Below are 21,916 nucleotides of genomic sequence, written 5' to 3'. Positions count from 1 at the left end.
GTGCAATAACTAGGTCATAAGAAAGATTATGATTAATTTTTAAAGAAAACACCAGATCTTCTTGCAAAGCAGCTATACTATTTTACAGTTCTACCAACAAGTATGAATGTTTCAGCTGCTCCATATCCTCACCAACAGTTGGTGTGGTCAGTCTTAAATTTCAGCCATTGTGATTGTGTGTGGTAGTATCTCCACTGTTGTTCTAACACATATTTCCATAATGCCTAATGATTAGTTGATTACTTTTGTTTGAAGCTCTCCCAGCTTGACCTTCCAAACTCAAAATATTCAAGAAATTAATCTTATTTCAAATTTTTTTTTAGTCTTTATCAACTCATGAAGTAAGGGGTAAAAAACTAGGGGACACACCTTCAGGATTAAATACCCAGAAATGTTCCTGACCTCCACCCACCTCAATTGCTACAAGAGTTACCTTGTTGCTAAACAGCAAGGAACACAGAGGGAAACATCAGGGGAGAGAAGAGAAGAAAGGGGAAAAGGAAAACCTGTACCTGAGAATTTATACACCTCTGACCAAGATTTGTAGCCATATTTTGAAACAGCTGGATAATCCAAGAAACTTCAAGCCAGGATTCTCAAATCTTACTGATCTCTTAATACAGTGCTGCTCAATATTTACTGTGCTTAAGAATCACTTAAGGATTCTTGTTAAAACTCACATTCTTGTTAAAATACAGGGATGGACCCTAAGGTGCTCTGTTTCCTAATAAGATCCCCTGCCAGTCTGAGAACCACATTTTGGGTAGCAAGCTCTTTGTACACCTAAATATCTGACAGAAGCAAAGTAAACCTTCTTTGGAGAAAGGCACCTTTAGTCCAGGCCTCAGGGAAACTCTACAAAAACCCTAAGAAAAATGAACAGAACATAAACAACATACAAGTAAACAAGGCACTATAAACAAGAACCTGCAAAAACAAACAAGAGAAATAGAGTTCCACAGATTTCAGATACCAGGATTATTAGATTTTAAAATAAAATGCTCACTACATATAAAGATATAAAGGACAAACATGAAAAAGATAAAGGAAACAGAAAAACTTAAAAGTGACATGGATTAAAAAAAACAAACAGAACTCTAATACGAAAAATAAAATAATAAAGCTCAGTAAATAGATATGGCAAAGTATGCAACAAAGTTAACAAAGTAAAAGAAATGGAAAACATATCAAAGAAAGGACAAAAGGTTAAAAATATAGAAGATATGTAGAGAATAAAGTTAGGAAGATCCTACATATATTTAGTAAGAATATCAGAAGTTAAGAGTGAGGACATGGCAGGGACATATCTAACATTTAGTAGTCGAGAATTTTCTTGAACTGGTAAAAAATACCAATACTCAAATCCAAGGGGCCCAACTGATTCCAAACAGGATAAAAAGACATCTATGCCTTTATGCCATAATGCAACTAAAAAATACCAAAGACAGAGAAAATCTTAAAGCATGAGGGGATAGGATGAGTCATTTTTTAACTAACAGATAACTTCTCAACAGCAAAGGAAGCCAGAAGACAGGAGGATTATATTTTGTTCATCATGCTAAAAATAAATGTCAATAAATAATTCTAAACCAAATTATCTTTGATCAGTGAAGTTTTTAGAGATCAAACCTGATAGTTTTTCCACCAGAAAAAGAAAAGTGATCCAGGATAGAGTATTGAGATGTAAGAAAAAATAAAGGTGAAAAACATACATAAGTATAAATGAACATTAACTCTATAAAATTATACTAAGGCTTAAAAAATTGATTACCGTAAAATGACAATATCTTAAAGTCAAGAGAACTCAGTAAACTGAATCACTATTTTAAGGTCTTTGTATTTTCCACATGAAGTAAAGGAACCAATTAATTATAGATACATACTGTTTTAGTTTCTAAAACAGGCAGCCAAACACTACAATCAAACCCCTATTAAAAATAATAAACTCAAGGCCGGGTGCCATGCTGCACACCTGTAGTACCAGCTACTCAGGAGCCTGAGGCAGGAGGATCACTTGAGCCCAGGAGTTTGAGGTTGCAGTAAGCCTACAATGATGTCACTGCACTCTACCCAGGGTGACAGAACGAGACTCTGTCTCAAAAACAAACAAAAAACCCCAATATAACTTTACAAACAAGACTCTTTTTGTTTGCAAAAATAGAAGATTTTTTTAGGGCAGTAAAAATTACTCTGTATGATACTATTAATGGTGGATACATGTCATTATAAATTTGCCCAACTTCACAGAAGGTGCAACAAAATGAACCCTAATTTAAAATATGAACTCTGGGTAATAACGTGTCAGTATAGATTCACCGATGGCAACAAAATGTACCACCACAGTGGAGGATGCTGGTAACAGGGAAAGCTATGCATGTGTGGAGGCAGAGAGTATATGAGAAATCTCTGTACCTTCAGCTCAATTTTGCTGTGAACCTAACACTGCTCTAAAAAAGTCTTCAACTTTTTTTTAAATGGCATTACTAAAGATAAAAAGAGTGCCTTCATAGTAATAAAAGGTTTAATTCAGACAGATAGCAATTCTTAATTTACATACTTAATTTATACATGGCCTCAAACTATTAAAAAATTGAAAAATACACAAAGCCAAAGTGGATTTTATAACGCTTCTCTCAGTAGCTAATGTAACAACACAAAAATAAGGAGAACCGTCCAAGTTTTACAAAATCTCCTTAAAGTTCAAAATTTCTGCATGTTGTAATATTCTGCAGTTGTAACTCTGAAGAGCTCCATGGCACTTTGCAAACTTAGACATTTCACTAGATGCTACTACAAATGGGTACTTGTATTAGACAACCCTGTTTCACTCCTTTCTCTATCCACTGAATTCCCACAGATTCCCACGCACACTGCCATATAATACCTGATGACCTCCTGTATCTCCACAATACCTACCACAAGTTAGCTGAGGTTCAGGACAAATACCCTAAAATGAACCAGAGTCCTCTCCTAAGACCTCTTTAGGTACCTAGATTGTAAAAATCTAAAGTTTGGCATTATCATGGGTACATTTAAAACAGTCAAATGAAGAATCAAGTCTTCAGAGAGAGAGAGATAAAACAGACATAGAGACAACAGGTAAGAGTATCTGAACTGTTCCTAAGGCCCAGCTGCCTGATTTCATCCTTAAGGATTTCATTAGACACACACTGACAGTCATCAGACATACACTTATAGTCACTGAACGTAATAGTTCTAATCAGGTGTCCAATTAATGTTTGAATCTTTTTTTAAAGTCATACTTCACTTTGTATGCCTCCAAATTGACAAAGATGCTCTTATAAACCCGACTCATTCATTGAGATTCAGTATTTCTCCCAGTAACAAAGACAAAGCAAAACTATTAAGCCATAGTGTACAAAGTAGCAACAATGTACAAAGGCTTCTGACATGTGTCTCTCTTGTTATCCCTAACAAACCCAGAACTATATCAAGAACAAGCATTACTCATATTTAACAGAAGACTCAAAGGAAACTCATACATGCTCAAGTATCTAAGGCTTCAAATTAGATTAGAACTCATCTCCTAACTCTCAGGCCAATTTTCTCATACATTGACCTTTAAAAGGATAAATTTATACCCATCAAACCCAGTTTATAACTTTCCATTTTTATTATGCTATAGTTATAAATAAAAATTGGCATTAAGTGATAACACATACAATATCAAGAAAATAAGATCCTTCTCTAAAAATCGTACCAGATAGCATTGCTGATACATTAAAATCTTTATCAAGAAATAATAAAATGTATTTTCTTTTCCCATTCTTTATGGAAATAAAAGAGAAAAATACTAAGAAACCAGTAAAGCTCTTAGAAAAAGAGGGCTGAACAAAAACCATAGCCACCAAATTTCTATGCTCATTTTCTCACCCTCAGGGAAGAGAAAAATAGCTACAAACTGGAGAGAGAAGTAGAGACAAAAGCTACTGCCATACTTCCCAAATATAAAAACAGCAAGGGGCAGGGAGGGGAGATTAGGAAAATCAGCACCAGCAAGAATGAACTAGAAGTGACAAGATTCCAACCTATGCTATGCAAAGACATCAGCTAGCCCTAGTTCTCTTTTAAAGACAACTCAAAGTGATGTAGGCAGATAGTGGTGATACTGGAACCTTTGGTAGGATGCATGAAAGGTTTAAAAGAACTCTGGGAGGCTTAGACCAATGGAAGCCCAAACTATAAACAAATAACTAGAGTAAAAGGTAACAGACTATTACTGTAAGTACTATTACAGAAAAGCAATCCAAATCCTAGGGGAGGCAATACACCTCCCAGGGATGTAAATATAAAAACTCTTGTAGATAAAAAGGTATGTTCCCAGAAAAGATGGGGGAATGGTCTGGAATGGGGGGCAAAAGTTGGGGGGGGGGGGGAAGGGGGGTTTCCAAACAGAAAAACTTCAGAAAGTCTTAGGGGCATGAATGAACAAACAAGAAATAGCTGGGATGGGTCAAAAAGGAAAGCCTGAAAACACCCTAACAGCAGAAATTACAAGACAAGCAAATACATAATTCACACCTGTAATCTTCCAAACAATCTGCATACCAAATATATTATAAAAAGTGCTCACAGATCTTTTAAAACAAAACATTCCATATAAATCTCTAAATAACAAAGTGGATGGAAGTTAAGAGCCTATCATAAATTTAATTTTTACAGCTTAGCTGGACTTCTACAACCTTGGAAAATCAAAAAAGAACTAGCAAGTAGATGGATACAATGTGTGTTGTTTCAGTAATGTATATACCAAAGGCCTTGACTTCACCACAATGCAATATATCAATGTAAAACAAAACTGCACTTATACTCCATGAATATATACAAATAAAAAAAAAGGGTTGGGGGGAAGAACTGGTAAAGTGCTCCCTAAGAAGTAGTCACCACTCAGTTTCAATCACTGTTGGTAAATAAATTTGGCATCTTCCAATAACAGTTTCCTATCTGTCACTTCCTTCTGGAAGTGACACTGTCATGGCCAACAAACAAACATTTTCTAGTTAACAGGATATTTAAATTCAAGTAATACTTTCAGTAGAAAAAGTTGAAATTGCCAAAGAGAATGAGCCCTCCCCTAGAAGAAATCCAAGTAATAGTTTCCATTTGTAGTACCACACTACACATGGGTAAGATTTGTTTTTAATTGGTAAGATTTTAACTAAGAAGACAACACATCAAAACGTATCTGTCATTCTAAAACTTAACCTAAAAGTTAATAGAATACAATGAGTACAGTTTCTTGTTGAAGTGATGAAAATGTTCTGAAATCTGACAGTAGTAATGTGGTTGTACAACTCTGTGAATATATTAAGGACACTGCATATAGTACTGTATTAAAAGGTACTGTAGGTTGGGCACCATGGTTCACACCTGTAATCCCAGCACTTTTGGAGGCCAGGAGCTCAAGACCAGCCTGGGCAACACAGAGGGACCCCCAACTCTACAAAAAAAATTTAAAGTTAGCTGGGCCTGGTGGTGCACACCTGTAGTCCCAGCTACTTGGGAAGATGAAATGAGAGGATCTCTTGAGCCCAAGAGTTCAAGGCTACAGTGAGCTGTGATTATGCCACTACACTCCAGCCTGGGTCACAGAGACTCTGTCTCTAAAAAAAAAAAAAAAAACAAAATAAAATAAAATACTGCATAAAAATTGTAAATCTGTTGCTTTTAATCCTTCAACAATGCCAACAAATCAAGTGAGATATTCCAGATCCTTCCTTCAACAACTATTGGGAGGTATTATAAGCCAACAGACATTTTAAAGACAATCATCATCTGTTAAGAATGAAAAATTTTTTCATTTTTAGGAATTTTCCTAAATTTAGCAGAGTGCATTTGTTAACACACTTACTGAATCTCACTGATGATCTGATTTCCTTACTACTACATCACATCTTCCTATTCTCTATTCTAATAATGGCATCTAATAAATGATGCCTTCTCCTCTTTGAAGTCCCTATACTAGTTAGAAGATCAATAGTTTTTTGTTTCCCCACGCCCACTAAATATAAAAATAAAATGAACCAAGTACAGTAGCATGTGCCTACAAGTAGTTCCAGCTACTTGGGAGACTAAGGTGAGAGGATCACGTGCATCCAGGAGTTTGAGTCTAGCCTGAGTAATACAGCAAGACCCCATCTCTTAAAAAAAAAAATGAATAAATATATAGGCCAGGCTCAGTGGCTCATGTCTATAATCCTAGTGCTCCAGGAGGCTGAGGCAGAGGGATTGCTTGAGGTCAGAAGCTCATGACCATCCTGAGCGAGAGTGAGACCCTATTTCTACTAAAAATAGAAAAATTAGCCAGGCACAGTGGTGTTCACCTGTAGTCCCAGCTACTCAAGAGGCTGAGGCAGGAGGATCGCTTGAGCCCAAGAGTTTGAGGTTACAGTGAGCTAGGGTGCTGCTGCTGAACTCTAAGCCTGGGCGACAGAGTGAGATTCTGTCTCAATCAATAAAGAACCAGAGTATTTAGAGAAACATTTTACTGTTATATGCCACAATAATTAATGTTGGAATCACTTAAACATTATAGCTTTATTTTGTTAAAACAAATTAAACAACTAAATACAGCCTAGATAATATATATTACTTAACTGTTCCAAGAGAAATTCTTCTCGGACTCATAAGACCCTGTGATCCAAAAAGAAGTACTAGTTTACCTTTTAACCAAAACTTAACAAAAAACTGAATATCCAAATAATACACATCTGGGGGTAGATAGTCAAGATAGACATGTAGACCAGAAAAAAACATATTCAATCAACAGGTGTTTGCTGCCTAACTGTGCAAAGGGCACTGGTGTGTCTTAAAGCCAAAGATAATGCATTAAGAAAACTTTAAAATCAAATATGGTTAACCAAGTTAAAACAAAAATCCAGTTAATGATAACCAATTATTTCAGCATTTTCATTAATCCAGGATGCTGCAATTTTAAGCCAATGCACCTTAAAAGGGAAAGAATGAATGCTCAAGAAATGGAAAGTAGACTGCCTAAAAGTTAAAAGAAGGGAGGAGGCAGCAAAATCTTAACTCCAGGGAGATTTCATGTCCTTGGACTACAGTTCTTTACAGGGGGTAATTTTATTTTTCTCCCTCCTTTACAAACAAAAAAAAAAAGATGATTTCTGCTCCTGCTTTACAAACTACTTGATATATACCTACACTTCTTTAAAAAAAAAAAAGGGGGGGAACATATCAACAGCCATCTTATCCTCTAAGAAAAAATACTTCATTTGTCTAGCACTTCAAAGTAGTGAATTTAGCCTGGACAACATGGCAACACCTCATCTCTACAAAAAACTTAAAAATTAGCTGGGTGTGGTGGCAGGCACCTGTAGTACTAGCTACTTGGGAAGCTGAGGCAGGAGGATCATTTGAGGCCAGGAGTTGGAGGCTGCAGAGAGCTATGATCAGCCACTGCACTCCAGCCTGGGCAACAGAGTGAGAACCTGTCTCAAAAGAAAACAACAACACACAAGAAACAAAGTAGTGACTTTACATAAATTTTCCCATTTAAGTCTTCATATCAGTTGCACTCAGGGTTTTCTTCTTGTGGAAGGGGCATGGCCCAGTCTTATTAGTACCAGGGTATATGGAAATGCCAAGTCTTATTAACTTACTCATTGATTTAACGAATAACTTATTGATTACCCCACTTCACAGGTTTTAGGCACCAGAAGAAGGTGATAAATAAGACAGTCTTTTTCCCTCGAGGAACGTACATTCTCTACTGGGGGCAGCAGACAAACAGCAAATTATAGACAGCATTGTGAGGAAAATTAAGTAGTCAGGATGATGGCACGGGGGAGAGCAACATACATAACCTAAACATTTGTACCCCCATAATGTGCAGAAATAAAAAAAAAAATGCAAAAAAAAAAAAAGGGTAGGATGAGAGAATAAGACACGGGAAACTACAGGCAAAAGGTGGCAGACAGTATTCCCTACCCAAATTCCACCTACCCTACCTTTCTTCCCTGCTAAAACATTCTGCCTTACAGGGAGGGGTACAAATCCCTTTACCTCCTAGGAAACAGGCTACTTCCCTAGCCCACCGGGATGAGTCATGGGTTAAAGCCAGTATTCTTTCAAACTGCAAGATTAGAGCCATGAGATCAATTTAGACCACTGGTTCATAATCAGTTCGTGCACTTGGATTGCAAGAAATAATTTGACTAACCTCTAATTGAAATTTAACATATTTTTCTTTAATAGTATGAATAGGGCAACAAACCACAGCATTACTGGCAGTACCTTTAACTTTGCACCAAGAGAAATCACAGATATTATCATATCTCATTACAATTGTTGCAGGTACCTCAAAATGCCATTTACACTCAATCACTACTTTGAACTGCTAAACATGTTATTGACAGTGCTAATAAGGAATCGTATTACTATATTACACACTAAGTTTCATGGTTTGACAGACAGTTAGATTTCAACATTTTGATATATTTGCCTTTTGAGTTCTAGGCATTTATTATGTGAGTTTTAACATTATTATTTTGAGGCATCCATAAGCTTCAGCCTGCTAAAGGGTCAACACTACAGAAAAGATTAAGAACCTTCAGACTTAAAAGGCCCTAACCAAAATATTCAAATGAAACAGAATAGAAAACAGCACACATAATGATTAAGCACTGCTTATAGGCGGGATGCGGTGGCTCACACCTGTAATCCTAGCACTCCTGGGAGGCTGAGGCGGGTGGATGGCTCGAGCTCAGGAGTTCAAGACCAGCCTGAGCAATAGCGAGACTCCGTCTCTACTAAAAATAGAAAGAAATTAGCTGGACAACTTAAATTATATAGAAAATATTAGCCAGGCACGGTGGCGAATGCTTGTAGTCCCAGCTACTCGGAAGGCTGGGGCAGGAGGATTGCTTGAGCCCAGGAGTTTAAGGTTGCTGCTGTGAGCTAGGCTGACGCCACAGCACTCTAGCCCAGGCAACAGAGGAAGACTCTGTCTCCAAAAAAAAAAAAAAAAAAAGGACTGCTTATAAAATTTATTACAGTTACATACATATATCTACACATACACATGCGATGCATTGTAGGGCATTCTTATTAGATTGCATATCAAAATAATTTAAAAGCCAGAGGTCTAAACCTACCTGTGTACAAAATACCATTACTTTATGGGGTTGGTTTTTTTTTTTTTTTTCCTGCTTTTTATGCTGGAAGTATGATCCAGTTCTCAACAATAAGATCAACAATAAGATGTATGGGGAGGTATGCTAGGCATTCTCTAGGAATACTCTTATTTTCTGGATTAAAAAAAAAAAAAAAAAACAAGAACAGCAACACAGCATCTTTTCCTGACTCAAATGCAGAAGGCACAACAATCTCAAGCCATGACAGTCATTTGGGAACCATGAGAACCACCTGCTAAAAATGGCAACGCAGAACAACAGCGCCTGGTCCTCAGTGGAATCACAGTGCAGCTGAATCACACCGGGTGAGGAACCATAAACCTGATCTGTTTAAGGCCCTCAGTTTCCTGTTACTTGCAGGTGAAAACATTCCTAGCCAATAAAGGAATCATTATTGATAGGGTGACCAAGTAAGGCCTCTTGAGCGGTAGCATCTGAGCTAAAACTATATGCACTAAGAAATAGCTATGTAAGATCTAGAAGTCATTGTAGGGAGCAAGATCACGAAGTAGAAAGCAAGAGATTCAAGCTTTAAAAAGGGCTGTTTTAAAAAAAAAGGCCAAGAGAAGTACATGACGTCAGAGAGGTGGCCATGGAGGACCTTGTAAGTCAAGAGGAGCCTTCTGACTCTTCCCATTGGACTGCCACATGCATACATACACGTTCTTCATATATATATACACACACACACAAGAATATTTCTCAAGTTAATACAAAAGAGAAAATCTTCATTTAAAAACTTGGCTTTTGGGCCGGACGAGGTGGCTCACGCCTGTAATCCTAGCACTCTGGGAGGCCGAGGTGGGTGGATCACTCGAGGTCAGGAGTTCAAGACCAGCCTGAGCAAGAGCGAGACCCCGTCTCTACTAAAAATAGAAAGACATTATATGGACAACTAAAAATCTATATAGAAAAAATTAGCCGGGCATAGTGGCGCGTGCCTGTAGTCCCAGCTACTCGGGAGGCTGAGGCAGTAGGATCGCTTAAGCCCAGGAGTCTGAGGTTGCTGTGAGCTAAGCTGACGCCACGGCACTCACTCTAGCCTGGGCAACAAAGTGAGACTCTGTCTCAACAAAAAAAATAAAAAAAATAAAAAAAATAAAAACTTGGCTTCATTTAGGTATAAAGCTAATATTTTAAAAAGCATTATTAAAAATTTTTTAATCTAACAGGATTGGATAAATTATGGTTAAATCAAGTAATTATAAAGGAAACAAAGAACTAGTAATGCAATAGGAAAATGCTCATCATAATAATATGGGGAAACAATATGAATCTTTTATTAAAAAAAAAAAAGGTTACCCAGATTTAAAACCAACCTATATTGCCACCTGATCTTTGACAAAGCAGACACAAACATGCACTAGGGAAAAGAATCCCTATTCAATAAATGGTGCTGGGAAAATTGGATAGCCATACGTAGAAGACTGAAACAGGATCCGCACTTCTCACCACTCACAAGAATTAATTCACAATGGATAACAGCCTAAGGCATGAAACCGTAAGCATTCTAGAAGAAAATGTTGGAAAAACTCTTACAGACATTGGCCTAGGCAAAGAATTTAGGAAGAAAGCTTCAAAAGCAATTGCAACAACAACAAAAACAAATAAATTGGACCTGATCAAATTAAAAAGCTTCTGCACAGCCAAGGAAACAATCACTAGAGCGAATAGACAACATACAGAATGGGAGAAAATATTTCCATGTTACACATCCAATAAAAGGCTGATAACCAGAATCTGCAAAGAACTCAAGCAAATCAGCAGGGGGGAAAAAAAAATCAAACAACCCCATTAAAAAGTGGGCAAAAGACATGAACAGGAATTTTTCAAAAGAAAATAGACTAATGGTCAAGAAACATATGAAAAAATGCTCATTGTCTCTAATAATCAGGGAAACGCAAATCAAAACCACAATAACATTATCACCTAACTCCAGTGAAAATGGCTTTTATCAAAAAATCCCAAAACAACACATGCTGGCATGGATCTGGACAGACGGGAACATTTATATACTGTTGGTGGGACTGAAAACTAGTACGACCTCTATGGAAAGTAATATGGGATACCTCAAAGAACTAAAAGTAGAGCTACCATTTGATCTAGCAATCCCTCTATTGAGTATTTACCCAAAGGAAAAAAAGACACCTGCACTCGGATGTTCATAGTGGCAGAATTCACAATTGCAAAGATGTGGAAACAATCCAAGTTCCCATCAATACATGAGTGGATCAATAAAATGTGGTACAAAAAACGGTGAACTACCTCTTGTATTATCCTGGATGGAGCTGCAGTCCATTCTTCTAAGTTAAGTATCACAAGAACGGAAAAACAAACACCACATGTACTCATCATCAAATTGGAACTAATCAAACAACACTTACGTGCACATATAGAAATAAAACTCATCGGAAATCAAGCAGGCAGGAGGGGGAAGGAGGGGATGAATAATAAATTCACAGCTAATGGGTACAATGCACACTATCTGGGTGATGGGCACACTTTTAACTTTGACTCAAACTGTATAAAAGCAATTTATGTAAACAAAATGTTTGTACCCCTGTAATACCCTGAAATTTAAAAAAAAAAAAAAGGTCCTCTTAGGCCAAAAAAAAGTGTTAAACTTTGGCATTTTAAAGTTCTTCATAAAGTTAAAAAAAAAAGTTACAAGAAAATACTACATAAAAAATATTTATAGTGGTTCTATCAGGTGGTAAGATTATGGATGATTCTTAGTTTCCTTTCTTAACATTTCTCTTTGTTCAAATTTTAATGATTGCTCTATACTATATGATCAGAAATAAATGCCTCAAAAACTATTAAGTTTTTTAAAGTCACTCACTAAATGTTATATGGCACCCTGGATGGGATCCTGGAATAGAAAGACATCAAAGTAAAAAGTCAGGGAAATCCAAATAAAGTACTGCCATCAGGCCAAGCACGGTGGTTCACACCTGTAATCCCAGCACTTAGGGAGGGTGAGGCGGGAGGATTGCTTGAGGCCAGAAGTTTAATGCCAGCCTGGGCAACATAGTGAGACCCAGTATCTATAATAAAAAATAAATTAATAAAATAATGTGTCAATATTCGCTCATTAGTTGTGTTAAATGTATCATACTAATGTCAGATATTAACAAGAGAAAGTGGGTAAGAACTCTACTTTTGCAACTTCTCTGCAAATCTAAAACTATCCTAAATAAAAGGTTTACTAAAAAAATTGTTTTAAGTCTTCTTACTGAAGAATCTTCAAGTGGATATGCACAGATAAAAATCATTACTAAGCTAGAGTAGGTAAAAGGAAAAAGTAATTTAGTATGAGAGAGAATATATTTTGAAAGAGTTAAGGTTATACACAATAATGTATGCCTGGCTAAAGTCCTCACTTATTTAAATCTCTTCTCTATAATCTCTTAAAACCCAGTTTTCAGAAAAAGAGGTTTAAAGCATCTTTAAAAACAAACAAAAAAAGCCTTATTGATTGATCCCCTCAACTAACAAGAATAGTGCTGAGAACTCATACTTTTAAAAATATCTTTGAGCTACCCAAATTATCATTTTCTTTAAGGGGAGAGAGGACATACTCACTGTACAAAGCAATTAAGTTCTATAAAAACAGACCATTTAGGACTGTCCAATAGCCAGTGATGGCCTTAAAGCTCAGTGTAATAAACTAATGTTCACTAATGATGGCCAAGAGTCAGGAACAAAACATTATAACACATTCAGAACACTCTGAAAAATCAACAAGTATATAATGACTGTTAAAGAAGCACATGAAAAAAAATGTGTTCACTGTATTGTTCTTTTCTCAACAGGTTTTTACATTTCTTTCTTTAAAACAAAAAAAGGTTCACTGCTTAAAAAGGGGGGGGAAAAGGGGGGGTTTGAGTATTTATTTTTAGACACCAAGTCTCCCCTCTGTCAACCAGGCTGAAGTGCAGTGGTACCACGATAGCTCACTACAGCCTTGAACTCTTGGGCTCAGGCCACTCTCCTGCCTCAGTCTCTCAAGTAGCTGGGATTACAGGTACAAGCTACCACACCCGGCTTAAAAGAAGTTTTAACAGAAAACGAAGTTATCCTCTAACAGTAAAAAAAAAGAGCTTCACCTTAAACTGGATAATGGGGAACATGAAATGTCCCATATATTATTTTTGCAACATTTTAATAAGTCTGAGATGATATCAAAATAAAGATATCAAAAAACTTAAAGCCATGTCACTGCTAACATTGACTTCACTTATTTGAAAATATAGAGTCAAACAGACTATAATTAGCAGTGATAAAACACTTGAACCTGAATCAAATTTAGAAACTGCCCCCAAAGGGACTTTTCAAAGTACTTAATCCAAGTCAGGGTTATTTTTCCTTTCAATTGTTAAATTTCACTTTAATTGTCCACTTAATTTACCCAACACCTACATTATGACATTTTAAAAATAATAAATTCACACTCTGTAGACCATAATTTTATGCATTTATATCAACTGTGAAAATAAGGTATCATTTAAAAGAACTACTATTATAGAATAAAAGCTACTATTAAATTCCTTTTGGATCCAATATCGTAACCAGAAAATTTTAAATACAGCAAATACTATTTGATCACTTACCTGTCAACTAGACACTGTGCTAAGGACTGTACTTTTTCATTAAAAACTGGAAAGAATCTGAGAAGTACGTATTTTCTGTAATTTACACATTAAGTAACTTGCCCAAAATTAAACAAGGAAACTAGAACCCAAGTTCATCTCGCTGCAGAGTCCATCAGTCCTCCTTTGACCCTAAAACTCTACTACTCAAATAATTCCAAGATGATATCAGAGAAATCCATCTTCTCAAACCTGTCTTTTCAGATGGAAAGAAAAAGGAAACAAAAAATGTTTCCTCCCATGAAGAGTATCTTACAATCCTGTATCAGGCAGTGTTTTAAAAGTTTTACATATGTTAACTAATTTAATCCTTATAACAACATAGATACTATTATAATTTCCATTTTACAGATAGGAAAACTAAAGTCAAAAATAGTGCCTTACCCAAGTCTACCCAGCTAGTAATGTTGGAGCCTGGATTTAAATCAAATCTGCCTTAAGTGCTTCACTAAAACTCCTTTATCCCTTGAAATTATCTCATTATCCCCCACCCCCAGAGACTCTCCTAACCTCTGTAAAGTACCATGGGCCAGGCACTGAGCCAAGGGGAAGAGTCAATAGTGGTTAGCTGCTGTTGTTGCTATTAATATTCACAATGCCTTACTTTGTTATTCTTATCCCAGTAATCTCCCACATCACTGGATTTACCTAGATTATTAGACTATATTATACATATTTTATTATTAGTTACAGACATATCAGAAAGGTAATAAGGAATTTAATTTAGAGTTCAACGTGGGGAAGTATACATGGATACAGATAATACAATATTCTGGGAAATATCTTGGTAATATTTTCACCATTCTCTATTCTAAATGGCTGGCAACATAATGAAGCATCTGTGTAACGTCTCAGAATTCAGTTTAAGAGTTTTTATGGTTAATTTTGTACCCAAGTTTACCACCCTCCCTATAAGACTATAAACTGAAGGCCACGGACAGTATTTTTATATCTTTATAATCCCCTTGGCCTAGCGCTTGAAATAAGAAGTGCTCAAAAATATTTACAATAATATACATCATTTGCTTATTAATCCTACACATTAATTCTATCTCCAGTGCTAGACAAACTTCACTGAGAGCAGAGATGTCTTAAATGATGGCTTTTCTAGGTTTGAATATTTTGCTAAATGCAATTCAAGCAACACCTTTATAGATAAATGATCAGTTGCTGAAACCAAGATAACTTCTTTCCTTGTGCCATGATTCTGATACTAACCTTTAAAACAGAAATAATTCTAGAATTTTTTTACAATTGTTGTTTTACTAAGTCCAGGACTTTACATCCCTTAAAATAACTATAGACTACGCCATTTCTAACTTTACAACTCTCTTAAATATGGAAAACTTTCCAAATCCTTTACTATTGCATTAAAAATGTAAATAAACTCAGCAAGCATCATGAAAAAGTTCTAGGTTTCTTGAAATATAGTAAACTCTCAGAAGTTAATTGTGTGATTATGAAACATCTTAATTTTATTTTTTAGTAACAAGAAACAAAGCTTTAACACACATGACTGAATGTAAGCAACCACATAAATAGTAGGCCTATCCTATAGGAGAGAAATTCTGCTGTTCCAGCACAAATAAGTTTACCAATTCCTTAGCTGATTCAAGAAATAAGTTATCAATTAAAACAGGCACCACAGTAAAGACACTAAATGATGGTCTATTATCTCTTCAGTAACTCCTTTCAGTAGTCCTTAGTTTGTGTAATGGGAAGATAACCTGGAAAAAATGTCATGGCCTAATATACAGGCAGCTGAAAAGTAATACTAGATGGGTAGAAGAGACAGAAGGAGATTATCTTACAGTGCCACACCAAAAGCTGAAATTCCCTAAGTCTTACCTCACAGCAGCAACAGGAAGGACAAAACTTTTCAAAAGGCATGGTGAAGAGCAGAGCAAAAAAGAAGACAAACTCTACAATTAACAGTCTAGTTTTCTGAAAAAAGTATTTTGAGGCCAAGATATGAAAATGAACACTAAAATTCCTAATGAGAGTTGCGAAATAATTAGGCAACAGATCTGATCACAAAGTTAAGACTACTTACTGAATCTTCTTAAAAATCAGTCTAATTGGGCCGGGCGCGGTGGCTCACGCCTGTAATCCTAGCACTCTGGGAGGCCGAGGTGGGCGGATCGTTTGAGCTCAGGAGTTCGAGACCAGCCTGAGCAAGAGCGAGACCCCACCTCTACTAAAAATAGAAAGAAATTATATGGACAGCTAAAAATATATATAGAAAAAATTAGCCGGGCATGGTGGTGCATGCCTGTAGTCCCAGCTACTCGGGAGGCTGAGACAGGAGGATCGCTTGAGCTCAGGAGTTTGAGGTTGCTGTGAGCTAGGCTGACGCCACGGCACTCACTCTAGCCTGGGCAACAGAGTGAGACTCTGTCTCAAAAAAAAAAAAAAAAAAAATCAGTCTAATTGTTGCCATCTACTGGGAGAAGGGCACAAATGCATTTGGATCTGGGGTTGGAGGGGTAGAGATAGGGTCCAATTCTCTGCTTTTCTTTGGTGGGGAGAAGTGAAAATATATGATTCATAAAGAAAAAAATATGAAGAGTGCCTGTTTTTGCTGAAAGAAGTAAAACATAGAAGCAAAACATACAGACTTCATATAAACGTAAAATAAAGACTTCATGAATAGTTTTATCCTAAAGTCCACAAAACCACACAAATCCTAGATAATACAGAATTCCTTACTCGACAAACAGGTATAACTTTGAGTCATAAACCTACACAATTAGCATCTCTGCTATCTCCAGATAAAGAAGAATCAAATTAATTCAAACTCCAATCAGGAAAGTCTTCAATATGCTAGAAATAAAAGCTGCTAAGGAAGCTAAATATTATGGCTACCAGAACCCTGAAAAAATATTTTTCCTTTAGTTTCCTTTCAGCCAACATCTAACCTCATCTCCCATTTTAAAAATCCTGTGTATCTGTGTACATATTTTTATAAAAATTAAAGGTACCAGAAGTTGGGAAGGGTGGGCAAAGTATAGGCAGAGATTTGTTAAAAAACACAAAATTACAGATAGGAAGGAGGAATAAGTTCCAATGTTCTACTAGGCTGTAGGATGACTACAGTTAACAATAACATATAGTTTCAAATAGCTAGAAGGAGGATATTGAATGTTTCCAATACAAAGAAATAATAAATGATGATGGATATGCTAATTATCCTGATCTGATTATACATTATATGTATTGCAACATCACTATGTACCCCCATAAATATGTACAATTATGTGTAAAAACTAAACCTAAAAAGAGGTAACAAATAGTCTACCATGACATCAACCAGAGTATAAGCAAATATTTATTAAAATATTTAATTTTATTTAACTGGGTAATATTAATCAGCACTTTTTAAATGTATATATTTAAACCACAATTCACTTTTACTTTAAACATCATTTCTTTACTGCATTAGATGTTAAGTAAAAGTTTCCCCTACATATGAGTGAAAAATTACTGAGTGAGCAACTCACAAAAAAAATCATGTATTATGTCTCAAATAGTACTCTAAATTTAAAAGAAAAAAATCTCTGAATAAACAAATGAGAGTTGAACGTGCTAATACAAAATGATTCCAGCTTCCATTAAAGGAAGACTTCTGTGAAAGAACAGAGGACTGGTGGGAGTCATTTAGACAGTAAAACAGCTCCTGCTTATTTAACAAAACATTTTAAACTATTAAGTATGGAAATTGAACAAGAAATAAGTTTTAACTTCACCACTTCTATCTCCTCTGAAACTCACTTCTTTGAGACAGGGTCTTGTTCTGTTGCCCAGACAATGCAGTGGCATCATCACAGCTCACTGCAACGGCAAACTCCTCCTGCCTCAGCCTCCTAAGTAGCTGGGACTATAGGCACATACCACCATGCCTGGCTAATTTTTGTATTTCTTGTGAAACTGGGTCTCACTATGGTGCTCAGGCTGGTCTGGAACTCCCAGCCTCAAGCGATCCTACTGCCTGGGCCTCAAAGTGTTAGGATTACAAGTGTGAGCCACTAGGCCCACAAAAACCTTTGTATGTAGTCCCAAAAAGGGAAGTGATGTCACAAAAAGATCTAAAGGCATTTTTATTTTCCTTTTCAGTTCATTTATAAATTAAATATTTTCATACACTTTTCACATTGTCACTGACTATTCAGGGGCGCACATTCATTCAACATAGTATATCTGCTAGGTCCAACTCCTTAATCTCCCATTTAAGAACTTTAATAATCTCAGCTCAAATTTCCTCTTATTTCATAAATATGGACCCTCAATTTGAGGGTTTGTTTACCTAACCATTAGATCCTAACCACGATTACACCTTTAAGCTCCCCATTCTTCTATACCTACCCCAAACAAATCGGCCCAGTTCAAGTCCCTCCTCTCTCCATAAAGTCATCTTCAGTAACTTCAACCCAGGACTGAATCTCTCTCTCAACTTCTGAGTACCTACCGTATAAAACTCAATTTTGTACTTAATAAGCACAACGTTAGATGATATGTTCTCTTGTCATAAGTTTGAACTCATCTACAATAAAACACATTTCAAGAAAAGCGACCTTGTTTTATAAATCTTTTTTTTCTCCTCAGCACTCTAAGAGGGTAGATCTTGTAAGGAACCAGAAATGCATTCACATTAGCTGCTCATGAAATACTGTCCAATGAAGGTGCTTCCACCAAGTTAGTTCAAAGTCAAAAATAATGTCCTAATTCATCTGCTTCTTAGATTCTAATATCAGGTTTTCTAAATGCAGAAAACCTGCATTTAGAATACTTACAGGATACTTCTTCATGCTAAATACTATACTCCTATAAATACTTTTAGACAAGTTACGATTAAGTCAATTATCAACTATATGAAACAGAACTCAGAGGACAAGGCCTAAGTTTTAAGTCCTTTTGTATTCCTCCCACAGCACAGTCCTGGCACACAGTAACCACTTACTATGTATTGATAAATAAACTATCATCTACTGATAAAAACAATCCTCAAATGCTAAAATTGGGGTAACCAAGTTACTAAAATAGTCTAGTGCCTTAAGTAAGGGGCCCGGCACAGTGGCTTTTGCCTGCAATCCTATTAATTGGGAAGGTGGCAAGGAGTTTAAGACCAACATGGGCAATAGGGACACCCAGTCTCTACAAAAACAAACAAACAAAACTTGGCTAGGTGTGGTGGCATGCACCCATAGTCTCAGCTACTCCAGAGGCTAAGGCAGGAGGATCACTTGAGCCAGGAGTTTAAGGTTGCAGTGAGCTATGATCATGCCACTACACTCTAGCGCAGTCAACAGAGTAAGACCCTATCTCATCAAAAAAAAAAAAAAAAGGAATTCCTTAAGTAGCTGATTTTAACCAGCGTAATTTTGAAAAATATATATTCTACACTCAGCTGGCAGCCCCTGAAAAACAAAACAAGCAAGCTCACAATAAATTACAGCAAACGATACTAATATTATTTCACAATATAGTTTCTCGGTGTGTCTCACACCAAAACAGACTCTACCACTAACACCTACCATGTACAATGCATTATGTTGGGAGCCTTATGCCAGATACTACAAGGATAGAAGAATGATATCTCTACCCTCAGGAAGCCAAAAATGTAGTTAAGAGTTAAGATGTAAACAACTAATTATATAAAACAGAATATGAAAGCCATATTGAAATAAAATGTTATAGAAGGGAAATATATTAATAGAAGGGAGAAGAGAGCGAAGAGTAAAAATCTTACAGGAGCTACTAGAAGAAAGTTAAGTGTATGTATACTGCTATTAAGAGATACAGAGGGGGTATCAATTCAGGTAGACAAAATAAAAGCCAGGACAAGAAAGCTAAAAAGTTCCTGGGTGTGTTCAGAGAGGAAGAAGCAGTTCAATGTGACTGCATCCAAGGATGCAAAACGAACAGTATTACAAATACTGGGGACATAGAAATTAATAGCATTTTCATATATTTGCTACTTACAAGGCTACTGCAAGCACTTGGTTTTTGAGAATTAAAAAAAGAGAGAGAGGACCTCCATACGATCTCCATGAATTTGCTCTCTAAGGACACAAAGAAGCTTAAATTGCAGCTTAAGAGAAATTCAGATAGGCTACCTGTAAAAATTCACTTGGGTTTCCAGGGCATCACACATGTTTACCAGTATAAGAATTTTAAGTTGAGTTAATCTGACCTTATTTATTCAGAGCACTGCCCACGGGTGGAAGAGGAAGAGTTTCAAAGTCAGGGTAAAACTCATTGGTTATGACAGCCAACAAGTTGATTATTAAAATACACATTGAAATGCCATAACTTCAAGTCCTAAATGCTTGCTGATAGACACTTCAGCTTATACATAGCCTTCAAAATTTGTGTATAGGTAATAACACCATATTTATAGAAATATGTACATGCTTTAATACACTAAAATGATGTTTATTATAATAAATTAGAAACACTAATCATTTAGCATTGTACCAAAACATACTTTGGTCCTCAATGTACTTTTTCTTGAGACAGTCTTGCTCTGTTGCCTGGGCTAGAGTGCCGTGGCCTTAGCATAGCTCACAGCAACCTGAAACTCCCGGGGCTTAGGCATCCTGCTGCCTCAGCCTCCCAAGTAGCTGGGACTACAGGCATGCGCCACCATGCCCGGCTAATTTTTTCTATATATTTTTAGTTGTCCAGCTAATTTCTTTCTATTTTTAGTAGATACGGGGTCTCACTCTTGCTGAGGCTGGTCTCAAACTCCTGACCTCGGGCGATCCTCCCGCCTTGGCCTCCCAAAGTGCTAGGATTACAGGTGTGAGCCACCACGCCCGGCCTCTCAATGTACTTTTAAATAGTCAAATATTATATGCAGATAATAGACAAGTAAAGAATATGAAATGGTTGGCCCTAATTCTTTTTAATATGTATTTTTTAAAGTAACTTGCAGTCTAAAATATATACCAACTGATTAAAAACTCTCAATCATTTTAGCATTAACAATGCAAAACATGAATCAAAACAATTAAAATAGGACACCAAATCATTACAAAATACTTTCACTTACAGTATCTTATTCTTACAAGACTTATTCTGTCAACAAATATTTAAAGAATCCCTATTATGGGCCAGGCACTGTGCTAGACACATGGAATAAAAAAAGAGTACTACTGACTTCAAAGAATTCATGATCAACTAAGGAATGGTACTGTATACTCAAAGTATTTTCAAGTAGAATACCTATATATACGATAGACATTCTAGGTATATATGTTCTAGGTAGAAGAGTGTTAACAAACAAGCCAATGGTCAAGAGAAAGAAGAGCCTTGTGTTCCACTTCATCTGCATAGCCTAATCTTCTAAATAGTGTTTGGCATATAAATGACAGCTTACTCTAGGTTAGGTGGTAATAACAGCATTTTTCAGATTAGGTACTAGAAAACCCACAAAGGTTAAATTATTTGTTCAAGGACACAAAGATAGAAAAGGCATAGCCAGGATTGGAACCCAAGTCTTTTATCTTCAAATCAGATACCTGAACAGTGCTGTTCACTAATGAATACAGCAGCAGGCTGCTAGAATGACTTTTTAAAGCAAGCATAATCACGAAACTATTACCAATAGCTTCTGCACACTTAAGACAAAGAAGATAAGCCTGAATAATGCACAAGTTCCTTTTTCTTCTATCCAGTCCAGTTTAATGAAACCACAAGAAACAACCAAAATCTAAATGGCCTCAGCAAGAAACAAATGAACAGACTTATTTCAGTCTAGGAAACAACCTCTTTTTGCCAATAACTTGAAACTATCCATAAATTAGGATATTAAGATAAACCCAGGACATTGGCCAAATTAAATTTTACTTAAAAATCAAGAGACAGGTCCAGCATCAGAATACTTATCTATAACAGAAAGCACCCACAACGTACAGAGTAACCTACCAGACAGGTAGGGAATGCAAAGAACAACTGCCAGGGCAGTTATACCTTCAGGAAGTCTGTAACATAGCTGTGGAAATGATACACAGGCACTAAAAGAAAATACACAAGTAAAGCTTACATTACATGTTAAAAACTACAAACACTAAGATTACATACAACAAT

General features: G+C 36.3%; 1 protein-coding gene across 27 annotated transcripts in view; it reads right to left on the bottom strand.

The window, feature by feature from the left end:
* TRIP12 (thyroid hormone receptor interactor 12) overlaps positions 1-21,916 on the bottom strand; it is a 152,754-nt gene that overhangs the window by 126,752 nt on the left and 4,086 nt on the right. Inside the window, exons 2-3 of one of the 27 annotated variants that reach the window (XM_069472832.1) lie at positions 7,429-7,472; positions 1,973-2,045 (exon numbers count right to left, since the gene is read on the bottom strand). The exons of 25 other annotated variants lie outside the window; for them this stretch is intronic. The gene's annotated coding sequence lies outside the window, so the exon portion shown is untranslated. Of the gene's footprint in view, positions 1-1,972; positions 2,046-7,428; positions 7,477-21,916 lie in introns of all 27 variants that reach the window. One more of the 27 variants, XM_069472752.1, reaches the window with a different exon arrangement.

Source organism: Eulemur rufifrons, chromosome 1, assembly GCF_041146395.1.
Source record: "Eulemur rufifrons isolate Redbay chromosome 1, OSU_ERuf_1, whole genome shotgun sequence".
NCBI classification, from domain to species: domain Eukaryota; kingdom Metazoa; phylum Chordata; class Mammalia; order Primates; family Lemuridae; genus Eulemur; species Eulemur rufifrons.
The sequence above is the reverse complement of the archived record's forward strand: the minus strand, read 5'-3'. Positions and strand labels throughout refer to the sequence as shown.